Raw genomic sequence first — 19,231 nt, 5'->3', positions numbered from 1 at the left:
ATATGGCATTATTATACACCTCCACCCGCATATATTAGGGTGAGGCGGCAGGGCCTCTTTGTGTATAGATTGTGGTATTGTGATACACCTCCACTTGCATATATTGGGGTGAGGCGATAGGGCCGCTTTGTGTATAGATTATGGTATTGTGATATACCTCCACCCACATATATTGCGATGAGACAGCAGGGCCACTTTGTGTAGAATTGTGGTATTGTGATTACACCACCACCCGCATACATCGGGGTGAGGCGGCAGGGCCACTTTGTGTAGAGTTTATGGTATCATGGTTGCACCTCCACCCACATACATTGGGGATAGGCATCAGGGCCGCTTTGTGTAAAGGTGGTTATAGAGGATCCGCGACTTAATCATATTCATGTTGTATTTCCAAGTCCTTGAATAGGTATATTGTGTATGGAATTCTATGGACGGTCTATGAAATGCATAGGTGTATTTTGTATGAAATGTATAGGTGTATGGTATGAATAGACATTATGGATGGTCTATAAGACGCATAGGTGTATAATATGATATGTGAACACTAAGGACGGTCTATGAAATGTATAGGTGTAAAATAAGAGAGGGAGGTGCCACTTTCATTGGCCTTGTTTGTACATGTTGTTTCAAATACATTATATTATGTATTCCACGTATAGTTTATATGGCTCAGTTGATCCTAAAAGAAGTTTAGAATGATGCAAGTACAATAAGACTTGAAATGTGATTCTATGGGATGTTTCATATTTCTTGATATACTTTATTTGCCTCTTATTAGAGATACCGTATTTTCATATGTTGTTTTGACTACCTTACATACGAGTACTATTCCACATGTACTCACGTCCCTTTTGTCGGGGGCGCTGCATCTTTTAATGGATGCATGTATACTTCTATAGGATTATATGGATCTTTGATAAGGATTCTTCTTCACTACTCAGCTTATGGTGAGCCCGCTACTATTCTAGTGGGTGTTAAGGTCTAGTTCATTTTATATATTTATGTATATATTGTTATGGAAGCTCCATGTACATTGTAGGTCATGTAAATAAAGATTTGAGTTTTATCATGTATTTATGTTCACAGTATTTATGAGGCTACGCACCCATCATGTAAAAGATTGTAGGCCGTTGAGCCAAATGTATTGAATTTAAAAGTCATGACACTAATGATGTTTTTATAAATCATATATGAGTAATGATGAGAGGTTAATGTGAAATAGGCTTGATCGACTGGGTTTACTCGATTGAGCGTCGGTCGCGCTCCCCGAGTTCGGGACGTGACAAATAGTGACGAGCTGGGACAAGGGTCAGAGTCCAATTCCAATAAGCAGCAACAATTCATAACATTGTAATAAAGATGGTACAAGAAATAACTCAGCTTGTTCAAAGTTACAGAGAATATGCATGCTTTTCAAGTATAACAGTAGATTCCAAATCTTTCACCAAAAACTCCAAAAAATATATAGGTAACTTTGAAAATTGTGATTCTTCCCAAAAACATTTCAACAATAAATAAGATGTTTCATTTTCAGATAGCATAAGGAAAATACGTCTTTATACCTACATGTCAATATACAAGTGAAATCATGAATGTCACCAAAAATCGGGTAGCAGAAGAAAATGCATCTATATGCATGTATCTCAAGTACGCATGCCAAATATAATGTAGCTCAGTGATGAACTCATGTACTCACACTCTCAGAGTACTCAATCTCACTGTCTCACACTTTTCCGTCATCACGCTAAATCACTCGACACACTCAGTCACTCTATATTGTACAGGGCAGATCTAGCCCAAACATAATAACTGCTAGCAACTCCGCTCACTTGGGGTGTGCAGACTCCAGAGGGGCTCCTTCAGCCCAAGCACTATAATCCACACGGACAACTCACGTGTTGCATGGACAACTCACGTTCTATAGTATCAATATCCGGATCCGCACGGACAACTCACATGCTATAGTATCAATATCCTGATCCGCATGACAACTCACGTGCTATAGTATCAATATCTGTATCCGCACAGACAACTCACGTGCTATAGTATCAATAACCTCACAATCAGGCCCTCGGCCTCACTCAGTCCTTAATCTCTCCAGTCTCTCGGGCTCACAACACTCGTGCTAAGAAGCCCGAATCAATGATATGAGATGTGACAATATACAATAACAGAGACTGAGACATGATATGTCATGATGAACACGACTGAGTACATAACTGCAATTAAACAAATAACTCAACAACAAGGAACGACCACTGTGGGTCCCAATAGTGCCAGCACATAGCCTAAACATGGTTTCCAGCATAAATTACAACTCAAGAGCTCTAACACATAGAGTACAGTAAAAATGTTCAGATAAGGTAGCTACACAATTCCATGGAATTGAATAAATCACAATTCACATAGTGCACTCCCACACGCCCGTCACCTAGCATTCGCGTCACCTCAACGACAATCACGTGACACGTAATTCGAGGTTTCATACCCTCAACACCAAGTTTAAAATGTTACTTACCTCGAACAAACTAAATCCAATACCGAGAAAGCCAAGAGATGCTCAAAAAATGCCATCCCGTGCGTACCGACCTCCGAACGGCTCGACACTAGCCAAAAGAAACTCAAATACATCAAATAAAGCCTAAGGAAAAATTTCCAATTTATAGAAGTCGAATCTTTACTCAAAAAGTCCAAAATCAACGAAACTAAAACCTGGGCCCACACCTTGGAACTCGACATAACTCATAAAATATGACAACCCATTCAATTTCGAGTCCAACAATACTAGTTTCACTCAAATCCGACTCTGAATCGATATTCAAAACTCAAAATATCACTCTATGAAACTTTAGGCTAAAACCCCCAATTTCTCTTTAAAATTCATAATTCAATTACCAAAAATGAAGATAAAATCACAATATATAATCACAAGTGAGTCAAGAATGCTTACCCTAAGTAATATGGTGAAAATTACTTCAAGAATCGTCTCAATCTGAGGTCTATAGCTCCATATATGAATAAAATGACCAAACCCTCGATTTTTAAAGCTTTTGCCCAGTCATTTCCGCTTTTGCGAGCAAATTGTCGCATCTGTAAACTCCACTTCTTCGAAGCCCTATGAAGACCACCCCTTCTGTACCTGTGGAGTTTTCCCGCTTCTGTGAACACGCAGGTGCGCCAACCAACTCCCGCTTCTGCACCACACGCTTCTTTTGCGGCTAGACTTATGCTTCTGCGGACGCGCAGATGCGCCATTAGTTCCGCTTCTACGATCTTCCTTGCCCAGGTCTCACCTCGCTTCTGTAACCAATTGTCCGTAGATGCAGCCACACCAGAACCAGCAGCCTTAGCCAAATGCAACATGCGATGATATGGTTTGAACCTCGTCCGAAACTCACCCGAGCCCCTTAGGACCCCGTCCAAATATACCAACAAGTCCCATAATATAACACGGACCTACTCGAGGTCTCAAATCACGTATAACAACATCGAAACGATGAATCGCACCTCAAATCAAACTTAAATGAACTTTGAACTTTGAACTTCGAAAACTCGCGCCGAAACATAACAAATCATCTCAGAATGAACTCAAATTTTGCACACAAGTCCCAAATAACATAATGAAGCTATTCAAATTTCCGGAACCACGATCTGAACCCGATATCCACAAAGTCAACTCTCGGTCAAACTTATGAACTTTCCAAACCTTCAAATTTCCAACTTTCGCCAATTAGTGTTAAATCCTTCTAGGAACATCCAAATGCAAATCCGGGCATATGCCCGAGTCCAAAATCACCATTCGTACCTAACGGAACCATCTAAACCCTGCTCCGGTGTCAAATTCAAAAAAGTTAAAATTGGTCAACTCTTCCAATTTAAAGCATCAACGATGAAATTCATTCTTCCAAATCAATTCCAAATAACCTGAAAACAAAAACCAACGATTCACATAAGTTATAATATATCATACGAAGCTAATCATGCTCTCAAACTATCGAGTGAAGTGCAAATGCTCGAAACGACCGGTCGGGTCGTTACAACTAGTGCCATTTTACTCTATCTTTACTTGGAAAAGTGGGTTAGGGTTTGGTCGAATTGAATAGCAAGAACTCAAGGCTTTAAACCTTGTTTAATAGAATTGCTTAGGGATAAGTGAGTTCACCTTGGAATAAATTGGTTGTTTTTAATTATAACTCTTTTATATTTGGGAAAATCATAAGGAGGAAATACTACCTAATTATTGGAAAATATTGGGTAGTCATTTCATTGATTGGAATACAAACTTGGTTTCTTAATCGAATTAATCAATTCTCTTAAAAAAATAGCTTTTCTTGACAATTCACTATTACAAAACTCTTTTAAAACTAACGGAGTAAGACTATGGCTCAAGTCAAGTTTCACACTACTCATGTAACCTTTTCACACCTATTCCTTGTGGGATTCGACCCTAACCTTGTTGGGTTGTTATATTTGACATCGACCGCCTTACACCATTTATATAGGTATAATTTGAGTGTATCAGTGATGTTTGTGCACTTGTTGTTGTGTAGTTTGATTTATGTTGTTGGTTTGTTGGGTGTTTTGTGGTACTGAAATTATATAGTTGAAGGTTGTATGTGTTCTTGTTATTTTATGGAATCGAGAAAGTAAGTAATGCGCGGGGGAGGGGGGGATGCTATTTGATTTTAGATAGAATGAGCTTGCAGCTCGCAGGGGATTGTTGAACTACTTATAATTAACGTTAGTACCCTTATTGTTGGGTGTAGACTTCGGTGTAAAGGAGGTTGATTCCGTCTTGATACATCATGGTTCGATATATGGTATGTTAAGGCACTTCCGTTCCTTCTTTTGGCATGATCCTAAAGGACCAAAATGTAAATAAACAATACTTATAACGGCTCTACTCTTAGTAGTTTAGAAGCATATGTCTTTGTCTTCCATGATGTATTTCTGATCCATTGTATTGAACTTTGACTCTTAATAAAACGTATATTGATGATATTAGTCCCATAACATATTTGGAGCATTACTGACCTTACGTTACTCTGAGTAAAAAATATGAAAAGACATCCTCAACCTTTCAGAGTAACGTAAGGTCAGTAAAGCTTCGAATATGTTATGGGACTAATATCATCAATATACATTTTATTAAGAGTCAAAGTTCAGTACAATTGGATCAGAAATATATATATATATATATATATATATATATATATATATATATATATATATATATATATATATATATATATGTATGTATCTGTTTTATGACACCGAGTCGCGCTATAGTTGGCCGGGTATGGCACCTATTGTGCACACCACTGCAGTCGGGTACGTTATGATGATGTTAGCCCCAAAGAGGGGCTTGATGATGTTGTTACAGCCCCACAGAGTGGCTTATATATACGTATATTCTTTTAAGCGAAAGAATGAATGTCATACACCCTCAGCGGCATTCAGAGTTACATGTTGTCTCTTCCTTATCTCTATTTACATTACTGGTTTTACTTATGCTTTCCTGCCTTACAAACTCGGTACTTTATTCGTACTGACGTCCTTTGTTTTTCCTGGGGTGCTGCATTTCATGCATGCAGTTCCCGATGGACAGGTTGACGATTCTCCTTAATAGGTTATCAGCTCAGTGGAAGATGTTGTCGCACTCCACTTGCTCCAGAGTAGTCTTTTGAGTCAGTCTGCTTATGTACATATGCTTATGGATATGGTGGGGCCCTGTCCCGACCTTATGATGTTTACATACTCTCGACAGGCTTATAGACTAATGTCTTGTGTATAGAAGTTTGTACGACCTCATCGGCTTGCATGTCCCAGGTATTCACTTATGTATGTCTTTTTGGGTTATTTAGCGTCGGATAGTCTATCATGGTTTGTCATATTATCATATGATAGCCTTCATGCCTGCTTATATAAGCTATAATGGTTATTGATTTACGTGATGTTGGTGCTCGATAAGTTAGGTACGGGTGCCAGTCATGCCTTTTCTGTTTGGGTGTGACAGAGGACTCACCCTTAGGGGGCTAAGTTGACCCAGATCGGCCTGGATGACACCCCTAACGTGCTAGTCTCGAAAGTCACATGTTGAAATTCATATTAAAAAACATGCATATTATGGCTAACATAATCTAGCAGGAAATTACTTGGAGGAATATTGTTGTTGCACCCTTTTTTGCACGAGTCAAAACAAGATTCAACTAGTGGTTTCCCTGTTATTGATGAAAAAGAGTCTCCACCTAATATTTAAAGGTATACTAGGGTACCTATTTATTTTTAGATTATTATCCTATTAGTCTGCTAACCGGTGATATTTGCCTAGGGGTTCTTGTTCTTCTCAGGGAAGGTGTTAGGCACACCTTAAATCTACCTAAGCTAGCTCCTTATGACATAGACTATGTTTAGGGAAGTGGATGTCTATATTCTGCTTAATTAGTACTTAAGGTCTGAAACTATTCTGAGTCTTGTCGTAAAAGTCTACTTGTTTAAAAGAGGATTGTGTATGTGTTTTGAAAACAGATTATAGGTTTATAAGATCTTGTAATTTGTAAAAAAGGAGTCTTTGAAGTGTTCATATTTACAAAAGACTTGTAAAATGTGGCTATGTTTTAAATATTTTGTCCTTTTAAAAGTGGCTATCTGTGTGAGTTAGTAAAATAGACATGTCATGAAAATACCTCAAGGTTGGTTTGAAAATGAAATTGTTCTTTTAAAAACTTGTTCACCGTAAATTACCAGTCACGTTTTGGGCTGGTTTGTTGAAAGATCCATTTTTGAAATATTTGTTCAATTCCGTTTTCAAAGAGAAGGGCCGTAAAATCTGCTCATCATCAAAAGACTTTGAAAGAGTTAGTGATAAATAAAGAATGAGGCCCTTTAATTTATTACCAGTGAATGGTTGAAATACTCTAATGTATATAGTAAGTAAATTCATGTTCTTCTTTATTTTACCTATGAGCTTGGTTTTGCCGAGATTCCTAGAAATGATTAAAGCATAAGCGAAGCATGTAACAACACTGTTAGTATCACAACATGTACAGAGATTAAATGATGAGTTCAATTTTATTCTAAAAATGCGAGAGAGGAAAGGGACTGGACTTAAAATTGGGCCAAAGAAAGGGCAGGCGCAGTAGGCTTCGAAACACGACAACAGCAGACTTCAGCAATGTAGACTCTAGGCTGGAACTTGTTCCTGAATCCTAGTGAACTCAACAGGCCCAAATCCAAATATGCATGCAAAGAGATAAGGAAAAATATTAGTGGTGTTGCATGAGGCCCAAAAAACAAACTGTAATATATAAGTGTGATTAAGAATACAGTAAAGTTATCGTGAGGCCTAATAAACAAAATGTAATATATAAGTGTGATTAAGAATACAATAAAGCTATCATGAGGCTCAATAAGACAAAATTGTAACAAAAATATATTGTTAGGATGATAATTGATCCTTATTTGTATTAATTCTAAAGGGATTAATGAAGATCAATGACTAAGAGCTTAGGACAAGACTTTACTCATGAACAAGGTACCCCCTGGAATCCATGGCACATCAGAGGTCACAAGAGTCTTAAGGACCCCGGGCAGTGCTTATGTCAGGGAAGGGCACCTTAATCATAAACTGAATCCTACCCCAAATACCCTTGATCACTCACACTCAATATTCCTTAAAGGTTTAGATACAAATAGGGTATTCACGCAATAACTATCATAAAAATAGTAGTGAACACATAGGTATAGATACAAAACTACAGAGGCTATGAAACATATCATCAAGATTCAGGAGCAAGAACACCTTAAGACTGCAGTACTACACTTGGGATCATAATATGAACAAAAGGAGGCCAGACATATTATCAGGTTATCAACCAAACATCCAAGTGCAAAACTAAACTTTCACAAGCAGAAAACATCAACTAAACCCAGAGCAGTATCCATTTTAACAGTATAAGCAGGTGTTGGGAATTCATTAAGTGGAAATAATGGATTTCTATTCCATATTCTTATATAACTCAGGTGGTTAGATTATTATGGAGAATAAATTAAACTCATTGCTCTGAAACCATTCAAATGTAGCACTTAACAACAGCAAATATGAGATTGCTTCAAGTGAAATAAATGAAAACGTTGTAACACCCATTTCGACCATCTTCAAGGTAATTCAAAATCCCTATATGGTTGAATCTTACATATATTGAATATTTATATTAACGAACTTAATCAAACTCTCTAGAGGTGGCAACAGACAATAAAAGTGTCCCTTAAACTTAGCAGCATGATTTCTAACCTATTATGTTCTCAGCCCATGTTCAAACATATAATCGAACCTTTACAACTAAGAGCATCCATTAAATATAGAGCAATGCCTTCCCTTGAACCAAACACATGAGGATTAGTGAGTTTCCTTGAATCCTGATTCCTATATAATTCATGTTGTAAAGTCATTAATGCCGGCAAATTGTAACTTATTTTTATAAAGAAACTTTAAATGAAAAGTGTAGCATCTTAGGCAAGAATCGTTCTGAAGGAACGCAATAGGAAGTTCAACAGTGTGACCAAGCAAACAAATAATCAGAAAATATTTAAACTCACACGCTGTGATGTTTTCAAAGAATCACAGAGTTACAATACATATTTGAGGAGTAGATATCCTAACAGCACAATTGGTAAGTTAAACTATAACATCAAACTTGCATTGTATCCTTGAATGTGCATAACTAATCATGGTTCCAACATTGTAGAGGTACACATGTAAAGTGCATTGCATGGGTCGACAAGTGGTATAATATTATCAGCCCCAGGATTGGGTTAATACAAATATGGTAGACACAGCTTCTCAGCAAGACATCCAATAAGCTTAGGTTATGGTTCTGAATAAGCTATCTAATCATGGTGGCATAGTTTAAGTATGATACCTCAAACATGAGTCTTTCTTAAATAGAAGATAGAACATGAAGTTCATGTACAAAAATGCATAAGTGTAAGAGCTAACAAAGATAACATACATACAATGATGCTTCTAGAGATTATTAGATTACACGATGTATCAGGTGAGCAGATAATATAATAACCATGAGTTTGTCATATGAGTCTAGATTATAATTACATAATCTTAACAGACATGGTTCCAGCCACAGATTATTTGGCGAAAGCAGACAAGTTAGAAGTGTGACATGAATACTATAATGAGAGTCACTATATTGTATCAGACATGAGCTCTTAACAAGCTATCAGAAAGGTCTAAGACATAGTTCAATTAAGTTAACTACAAAAATACACATAGAATCATCAAAGGCTTAGCTAGTTACACATGTCAAGCAGGAATTAGAGAATTTATTATAGGAAGTATCTATGTGAGTCATGAAATTCATTAGTACAGAATAGTCAACAATGGATTGATTATAGATTATCAGAGGATAATTAACTCAAGCAGTAACAATAACGTGTGAAACCAAAACATATTAATTAATTATAAGTTATTAAGGTGTATCATAAATGAAGGTAATTATCAGATAGAACATTTTAAAAACAAACACAAAATAGCATAGATAATCAAAGAGAGAGGGAGGGTCTATATACACTGACCAGATATGGAGAAGAAAATCAAACAAAGCCTTTTTTTTCGCCGTTGAGAATCCAAAAACTCGAGCTCGAACAAGCAAAGAAACTCAGAGCCAAAGAGGAAGAAAATAAATCAGTGAGAAAGCTTTTAATTTCCTTAGGTATTGGATAATATTCAATTGTATGTTAAGTTGGTTCTCTGTCTCAGGAGAGCAATTAAGGCTCCAATTTATAGTGAAATTCAATGCCTAGGGTTCCAGCCGGTTTGAATTCTTTGTGGACGATGACAATGGGGTTGATGACGATAGGGAGTAAAATCAGAAGAACATAAAAGGAAATGATGAAGAAGTTTCACCTGGGCATGTGAGAACGAAAAGAGACCATTGATGAACGAAAATCCATTAGCTAAAGCTTCAATGTCCATAGGTAATAATCATGATGAAGCCTGGGAAATCTTCATGCATGCTACGGATTTGATAGAGCACAATAGGAAATCAGATGTAACGACCTGATCGGTCATTTTGCTTTTTAGAACCTTGTTCCCTTAAATAAAACTTTCCGTACGTGCTTTTACTATTTTTAACTTGCGGGAATGGTTAGTTCGGGTTTGGAAGTATTCGGATTGAAATCGGAACACTTAGTTCCTTAATATTAGCTTAAAATGGTTAAGTTTGACTTGAGTCAATGTTTTGATTAAATGACCTCGGAACTGGGATTTGATGGTGCCAATAGGTTCGTATGATAATTTTGGACTTGGGCGTATGTTCGGATCAGGTTTCAAATAACCCGAGAGCGTTTCGACGCTTAATATTGGAAGTTGGCGCATTGAAGGTTTTCAAGTGCTTTAAATTGGGTTTGAGGTAGGATTTGATATTATTGAGGTCCGATTGGGATTTCGAGCATGGAAATAGTTTCGTATAGTGATTTGTGACTTACACATAAAATTTGGTGTCCTTCCGATTAGTTTAAGTATGATTCGGCACGTTCGGAGCAAGATGGAAGAACATGAAGTTCACAAGTTGATTCGATTTGGTTTTGGAGTGTGATTCTTAGTTTTGATATTGTTTATAGTGTTCTGAGGGTTCGAGTGGGTTCGTTTTATGTTTATGAACTTGTTGGCATGTTTGGGCGGGGTTCCGGGGGCCTCGGGTACTATTCGGGCAATGTGCGGAACTTGTTTGGGCTTGGGAGCACTACTGAAGTAGCAACACAACCATCGTGCACATAAGCGGCAGGGGAGTGGGCTGACTAGAGTCCACAAAAGTGGAGCTTTTTCCACAGAAGTGGACTCGCTTTGGCGAGGGAGGAGTCATAGGTACGGAGGGAGGCAGCATGGCGTATGTCGCAGGTGCGCGAGGTGAGCTGCAGAAGCAGGCTCGCAGGTGCGGAGCTTTTCCACAGGTGCGACCAGTGCTGGTTCACACGTGTTTCGTAGGGGCGGGTATTTTTCTGCAGAAGCGGCGATGCTTTCGTATATGCGAAAACCGCTGGGAGGCAGTGAAGTGCATTTATATCGGGACTTAGCCTATTTTGGCTCATTTCTTTCATCTCTTGTTTTTGGAGCTCTTTGAAGAGGGGTTTTCACCTAGCACTTGGAGGTAAGCGAATTCTATGTAAGATGAGCTTAATACAAGCATTTTGGGTAGATTCTTAGCACATAAAGTGTCAAAATTGTGGGTTTAGTTAAAAACCTTAGGTTTTGATAAAAATGAGATTTAACCACGAAAATGATTATGGAATTGGGTGAAAATAATAAATTTGAGTTCGTGAGGTTATGGGTAACAATTTTCTTCAAATATTTCCGGAATCCGGGCACGTGGGCCCGGGGGTAGATTTTAGGAATCTTCCAATTTGGGTTGGGTAATTACCCTAATAGTTAAATTATGAATTTTGGAGTATATATTAAGATATATAATATTTGGCTAGTTTCGGGTTGTTTGGTGCCAAGTTGAGGATGTAGAGCGGATTTGTGGATCGGAAGTGAGCTTGAGAACGAGGTAAGTCTCTTGCCCAACCTTGTAAGAGGGAACTCATCCCCTTAGGTGTATTTTGTTGTGTATTACTTGTGTGGGGAGCTACGTACGCACTAGGTGACGAGAGTCCGTGCGTAGCTATATTCCATGAGATGTTCTGGTAGTCTTAGATCCACATCATGCTTTAATTGTACTGTTATGTTTGTTATAAAAATTAATTTTCTTAAATAGAGCAGAGACTAAGGATTTTACAGTTGCAAATTTCAAATTTAGATTTCTTATTTTTGGGAAGAATTGAGGAATACATAATAACTCTGAGAAATCCATGTCTACTCGCATCACAAGTACATCCACGAGCGAGGTAAACTTCTCTACTCTCAAGGGAGCGGGCCGTTCACCTCGGCAATATAACAGATGCATCTATGGTTCGTGTCGTTAGATCCTCAGTAGTGCACATAATATTTTGGATCGGGCAGTATGACCTCGGCATAAATCGTGCGTGATAATACTTGGAGCCCGATTACACTTGATATTATTTTATGGCTTAAGAAGGTATAATCTATTTAATGACTGAAATTGCTTTTGAACTAGTAAGTGTTAGTTTGAGATTCTGGAATTTACTATCAGTTAAAGAATCATTTATTCACTGCTTGCTATTGTGTTATTATTATTATTATTATTCACATATTCCATGCCTATTTTGAATTTCTGTATTTTATTTGTTGGCGTATAGTAAGTGTCGATGTTGACCCCTCGTTACTACTTCTTCGATGTTAGACTAGATACTTACTGGGTACATGTTGTTTATGAACTCACGCTACACTTCTGCACTAATTGTGTAGGATTTGAGGCAGTTGCATCTGGTGTCCATTCAGGCGCGCACCCCCGTTAACCAGAGGCTTAGTGGTGAGCTGCTCTCTGAGTCCGTTCTGCAGCACCTGCAGTCTCTCTCTATTATATTTATTTTCTGTCTATCTCACTTTCAGACAGTAGCTTAGGTGTTTTGTATATTCTACTAGTTGCTCATATACTTGTGACACCGGGTCTTGGGAACATGCTAGTAGAGACCTTATGACTTTTGAGTATTTATTTCATCATACTTGCTCATTTATTAGTTTACGCTTTACTTTATTAAATTTTCCACTTCTTTTATTTACTTAATAAATCAAAATCAACTACTTTAAACTCAATAAAAGGAATAAATATATGGCTAGTTCACCGTTGGCTTGCCTAGCGACGACGTTAGGTGCCATCACAGCCTATAGGAGGAATTGGGTCATGACAACATGGTATCAGAGCACTAGGTTCACGTAGGTCTCACAAGTTATGAGCATGCCTAATAGAATCTTGCGGATCGGTGCGGTGACATCCGCACTTATCTTCGAGAGGCTATAGGGTATTAGGAAACTACTCTTTCTTCATCTCCTATCATGCAGTTGATGTTGTGCTAAGTATCTTTCTCTTATTCTCTCACAGATGGTTAGAACGCGCGCGTCATATGTACCCAACCGTGGAGGAGCTGCTCCCCCTGTTTCTAGAGGCTGAGGTAGAGGACGAGGGCATTCTAGAGTTGCTCAGTTGTGCCACCAGTGAATCCAGTGGAGGTTCCTGTTATTGAGGAGTAGGGCGAGGTGCCTGCAGTAGAGCCGACCCCAGTGGATTTCATGTCTGTGCCAGGATTCCAGGAGATCATGGACCGTATATTGCGGTTCATGGAATCTATGACTCTGGCTGGTTTATTTCCAGCAGACCCAGCCACATCTCAGGCGGGAGGGGGAGCACAGACCCCTATTGCTCAAACTCTAGGGCATGTAGCTATCGTGTATCAGACCCGGGGCGCACTACCCGTGGGCGGAGATCAACCAGTTACAGTAGCTATACATGAGCCTAGACCAGCTACGGCCGGCGAGCCGCAGAAGCTATTAGATAGATGGACTAGGCTAAATCCTCCTTTCTTCGGAGGTGAGCGGCATGAGGACCCTCAGGACTTCATTGATCGTTTCAGGTACCGGCTGCACAACATGAGGATATTGGAGTACCACGGGGTGGACTTTACCACCTTTCAGGTAGAGGGCAGGGCCCGTAGATGGTGGCAGTCCTATCTTCTCGGCAGGCCAGCAAGTTCTCCTCCCTTGACTTGGGACCAGTTCACACGCCTCTTTCTGGATAGACCTGTGATTTCAGTTCGAGCAGCTTCATCAGGGTCAGATATCGGTGACTGACTATGAAGCATGATTCTATGAGTTCTCTCGCCATGCACTTATGATACTTTCCACCGATGTAGAGAGAGTGCAGAGGTTTGTTGAGGGTTTGCACTCTAGTATCCAAGCCACTATGGCCCAAGAGGTTTAGATGGGACTTCTTACGAGCTGGTTGTGGAGATAGCTCGGAGGATCGAGGGTGTTCGTCAACGGAGCCAAGAGCAGATGATGAGGGACAAGCAGTTTCGGTGTTCTAGAGGGTTCAATGGTTCTCCGTCTGGGGACAGAGGTCAGTTTGTGAGGGGTCAGTCTAGCAGGCCCACATATCCAGCACCGCCACCTCCCCGGGGTACTCCAGTGCGACCCTATTTCAGCGCTATTCCAGAGAGCTCCTACCACCCGCCAACTATTCAGGTTTCCTCTAGTGGATATTCAGGCCATCAAGGTCAAACTTCAGGTCAGCAGTCCACCGTTCCGAGGGGTTGTTTCGAGTGCAGGGATCCTGGCCACATGAAGAGATTCTGCCCCAAACTTCGGGGCAAGGCAGTATACTAGGGTCATCAGCCTAAGATTACAGCACCAACTGCCACACCAGACGTCCCACCGCCCAGAGGTGGAGGGCAGGTGGGTAGGGGCCGTCCTAGAGGTAGAGGCCAGTCAGGTGGAGGCCAGTCATGTGGCACTCCAGCTAGGTTCTATGCCTTTCCAGCTAGACCAGATGCAGTAGCGTTAGATGTCGTGATCACATATATTATTTCTGTCTACAGTAGGGATGCTTCGGTACTATTTGATATAGGGTCTACATATTCATATGTTTTATCTGTGTTTGCTCATTTTTTGGGTGTTCCTCGTGAGTCCTTGGGTGCTCCTGTATATGTGTCCACGCCAGTAGGCGATTCTATTGTTGTGGATCGGATCTATTGGCCCTGTATCATTACTTTCTATGGTTATGAAACTAGAGCGGATCTTCTATTGCTCGACATGACCGACTTTGAGGTCATCCTAGGCATGGACTGGTTGTCTCCCTATCATGTCGTCCTTGATTGCCATGACAAGACTGTTACCTTGGTGATGCTAGAGTTTCCTAGATTGGAGTGGAAGGGTTTGTCTACCAGTGCATATAGTCGGGTTATCTCTTTTCTAAAGGCTCGACATATGGTCGAGAAGGGTTGTTTGTCTTATCTAGCGTATGTTCGGGATACTACTACAGAGACTTCGGCGATTGATTCAGTGCTCGTTGTCCGGGAGTTCTCTGATGTGTTTCCTTCTGAACTTCCAGGCATGCCACGAGATTGTGATATTGATTTCTATATTGATTTGGCTCCAGGTACCCAGCCTATCTCTATACCACCATACTGCATGTCTCCAAAAGAGTTGAAGGAGTGGAAATAAAATCTTGAGGAGTTGCTAGCAAAGGGGTTTTTCAGACCGAGTGTGTCGCCTTGGGGTGCACCGATGTTGTTCGTGAAGAAGAAAGATGGGACTATGTGGATGTGCATTGATTACTACCAATTGAACAAATTTACCATTAAGAACAAGTACTCGTTGCCATATATTGATGATTTGTTTGACCAGTTGTAGGGTGCAGAGTGTTCTCTAAGATCGACTTCAGATCGGGGTATCATCAGTTGAAGATTCATGATTCGGATGTTCCGAATATGGCTTTCCTGACTAGATATGGCCATTATGAGTTTCTAGTGATGTCCTTCCGCTTGACTAACTCCCCAATGATGTTTATGGATTTGATGAAACGGGTGTTTAGGCCATATATTGACTTGTTTGTCCTTGTCTTCATTGATGACATATTGACCTACTCGCGTAGCATGGATGAGCACGAACAACATTTGAGAATGGTGCTTCAGACCTTGCGGGAACATAAACTATATGCTAAGTTCTCCAAGTTTGAGTTCTGGTTGGATTCTGTGGCATTATTGAGGCATGTTGTATCAGGCGAGGGTATTAAGGTAGATCCTAGGAAGATCGTGGCAGTTCAGAGTTGGCCTCGTCCTACCGCAGTGACCGAGATCAGGATCTTCTTGGGGTTAGTAGGTTATTATTGCCGGTTTGCGGAGGGCTTCTCATCTATTGCAGAACTTTTGCCTAGATTGACCCAGAAGGGTGCTACATACCGTTGGCCCGATGATTGCGAGGCGAGCTTTCAGAAGCTCAAGACTGCCTTGACTTCAGCACTGGTGTTAGTGTTGCCTTCCGGTTCCGAGATGTATATTGTGTATTGCGATGCATCACGCATTGGCTTGGGTTATATATTGATGAAGGAGGGGTGAGTTATTGAATATGATTCACGCCAGCTAAAGCCCCACGAGAAGAATTACCCCGTACATGATTTGGAGTTGGCCGCGATAGTTCATGCTATCAAGATCTAGAGGCATTATCTTTATAGGGTGTCCTATGAGGTTTACACCTATTATCATAGCTTGCAGCATTTTTTCAAGAAAGGGATCTTAATTTGAGGCAGCGCAGGTGGCTTGAGTTACTAAAAAATTATGATATTACCATCCTTTATTATCTGGGCAAGGCGAATGTGGTTGCGGATGCTTTGAGTAGAAAGGCAGAGAGTATGGGTAGTTTGGCATTCATTTCAGCAGAGGAGAGGCCATTAGCTTAGGACATTTAGTCCTTGGCTAACAGACTTGTGAGGTTAGATATTTCATAGCCCAGCCGAGTTCTTGCATGCGTCGTCGCTCAGTCTTCATTATTCGAGCAGATCAAGGCTCGTCAGTTTGATGATCCACACTTGTTGGTTCTTAGAGAGACGGTACTACAAGGTGGAGCCAAGGAGGTTGCTATCAGCGAGGATGACATTCTGTGACTCCAGGGTCGTCTATGTGTCCCTCATATTGATGGATTGAGGGAGAATATTCTAGAAGCCCACACTTCTCGGTATTCTATTCATCCAGATGCTACGAAGATGTATTGCGACCTGAGGTAGCATTATTGGTGGCAGCGGATTAAGAAGGACATAGTTGAGTATGTAGCGAGGTTCCTGAATTACCAACAGGTTAAGTATGAGCATCAATGGCCAGGTGGCCTACTCCACCAGATAGTTATACCTGAGTGAAAAGGGGAGCGCATCACTATGGACTTTGTAGTTGGGTTGCCATGAACCTGGAGGAAGTTTGATGCAGTTTGGGTCATTGTCGACAGATTGGCCAAGTCGGCACGCTTCATTCAAGTTGTTACCACGTATTCTTTAGAGAGATTGGCCCAGATTTACATTCAGGAGATTGTTCGGTTGTATGGTGTGCCTGTTTCCATCATATCAGATAGTGGTCCTCAGTTTACTTCGCATTTCTGGAGGGCAGTAAAGAGTGAGTTGGTTACCCGGATAGAGCTCAGCACAGCCTTTCATCCGCAGACTAGCGGGCAGTCGGTACGGACTGTTCATATCTTGGAAGATATTCTTAGAGCATGTGTGATTGACTTCAGAGGGCAGTGGGATCGATTCTTGCCTTTGGCCGAGTTTTCTTATAACAACAGTTATCAGTCCAGCATTGAGATGGCTCCATTTGAGGCTTTGTATGGTCGGCGATGCCTTTCTCCCATCGGATGGTTCGAACCCGGCGAGGCTATGTTATATGCTACTGATTTGGTGAAGGATGCATTTGAGAAGGTGAAGTTGATTCAGGAGCGATTTCGCACAGCACAACCTAGACAGAAGCATTACGCAGATCAGAAGGCGCGTGATTTATCATTTATGGTGGGCGAGAAAGTTCTCTTTAATGTCTCGCCAATAAAGAGGAACATGAGGTTCGGGAAGAAGGGCAAGTTGATCCTGAGGTTTATAGGTCCATTTGAGGTATTGAGACGAGTTGGGGAGGTTGCTTATGAGCTTGCTTTGCCTTCTAGTCTATCGGGAGTTCATCCAGTTTTCCATGTGCCTATGATCCAGAGGTATCATGCCGACAGGTCGCATGTGTTAGATTATTGCACGGTTCATCTAGATGAGAGCCTGGGTTATGAGGAGGAGCCAGTTGCCATTGTTGACAGGTAAGTTCGACAGTTGAGGTCCAAGAAGATTTTTGTGGTAAAGGTTCAGTGAAGGGGTCAACTAAATAAGGAGGCGACTTGGGAGATCGAAGAGGACATGCGGAGTAGATATTCACACTTATTCGGCACTCCAGGTATGATTCTAGACCCGTTCGAGGACAAACGTTTGTTTAAGAGGTGGAGAATATAATGACTCGACAACTCATTTTGCATTCTAAATCCCCGTTCCATTAAATAAGACTCCTATTATGTTCTTTTAATGTTTTATGACTTGCGGGGATGGTTAGTTCGGGTTTGGAAGGGTTCGGGTTGAAATCGGAACACTTAGTTCCTTAATATTCGCTTAAAATGGTTAGGTTTGACTTGAGTTAGAGTTTTGACTAAACGACCTCGTAACCGGGATTTGAAGGTCCCAATAGGTTTGTATGATGATTTTGGAGTTGGGCGTATGTTCGGATCGGGTTTCGGATGACCCGAGAGCATTTCGGCGCATAATATTGGAAGTTGGCGCATTGAAGGTTTTCAAGTTCTTTAAATTGGGTTTTAGGTAGGATTTGGTGTTATCGAGGTTCGATTGGATTCCGACCCTGAGAATAGTTTAGTATGGTAATTTTTGACTTGCACATAAAGTTTGGTTTCATTCCGAGTAGTTTAAGTATGATTCGACGCGTTCGAAGCAAGTTGGAAGAACTTGAAGTTCATAAGCTGATTTGATTTGGTTTTGGAGTGTGATTCCTAGTTTTGATGTTGTTTTTCCTGTTCCGATGGCTCGAGTGGGTCCGTTTTATGTTTATGAACTTGTTTTCAAGTTTGCGGGGGGGCCCGGGGACCTCGGGTACTATTCTGGTAATGTGCAAAACTTGTTTGGGCTTGGGAACACTGCAGAAGCAGTAGCAATTCTAGTGCATTCGCACTTGCGAGAGACTAGTCGCATGTGAGAGCTCGCAGGTGCAAGCCATCGTGCGTAGAAGCGGCTGGGGAGTGGGCTGGCTAGAGTCCGCAGAAGCGGACTCACTTCTGCGAGGGAGGAGTCGCAGGTGCAGAGGGAGGCAGCATGGCGTAGGTCGCAGGTGCACGAGGTGAGTCGCAGTAGCGGGCTCGCAGGTGCGATCAGTGCTAGTTCACACCTGTTCCAGAGGAGTGGGTATTTTCCCGCAGAAACGGCGAAGCTTCCGCAGGTGCGAAAACCGCTGGGAGGCAGTGAAGTACATTTATATCGGGACTTAGGCTATTTTGGCTCATTTGTTTCTTCTCCTGGGCAATTTTGGAGCTCTTTGAAGAGGGGTTTTCACCTAACACTTTGAGGTAAGCGATTTCTATGTAAGATGAGTTTAATACATGCATTTTGTGTATATTCTTAACACATAAAGTGTAGAAATTGTGGGTTTAGTTGAAAAACCTAAGTTTTGATAAAAATGAGATTTAACCACGAAAATGATTATGAAATTGGGTGAAAATTATATATTTGAGTTTGTGAGGTTA

Source organism: Nicotiana tomentosiformis, chromosome 4, assembly GCF_000390325.3.
Source record: "Nicotiana tomentosiformis chromosome 4, ASM39032v3, whole genome shotgun sequence".
NCBI lineage: Eukaryota > Viridiplantae > Streptophyta > Magnoliopsida > Solanales > Solanaceae > Nicotiana > Nicotiana tomentosiformis.
This window is presented reverse-complemented; position numbering follows the sequence as displayed.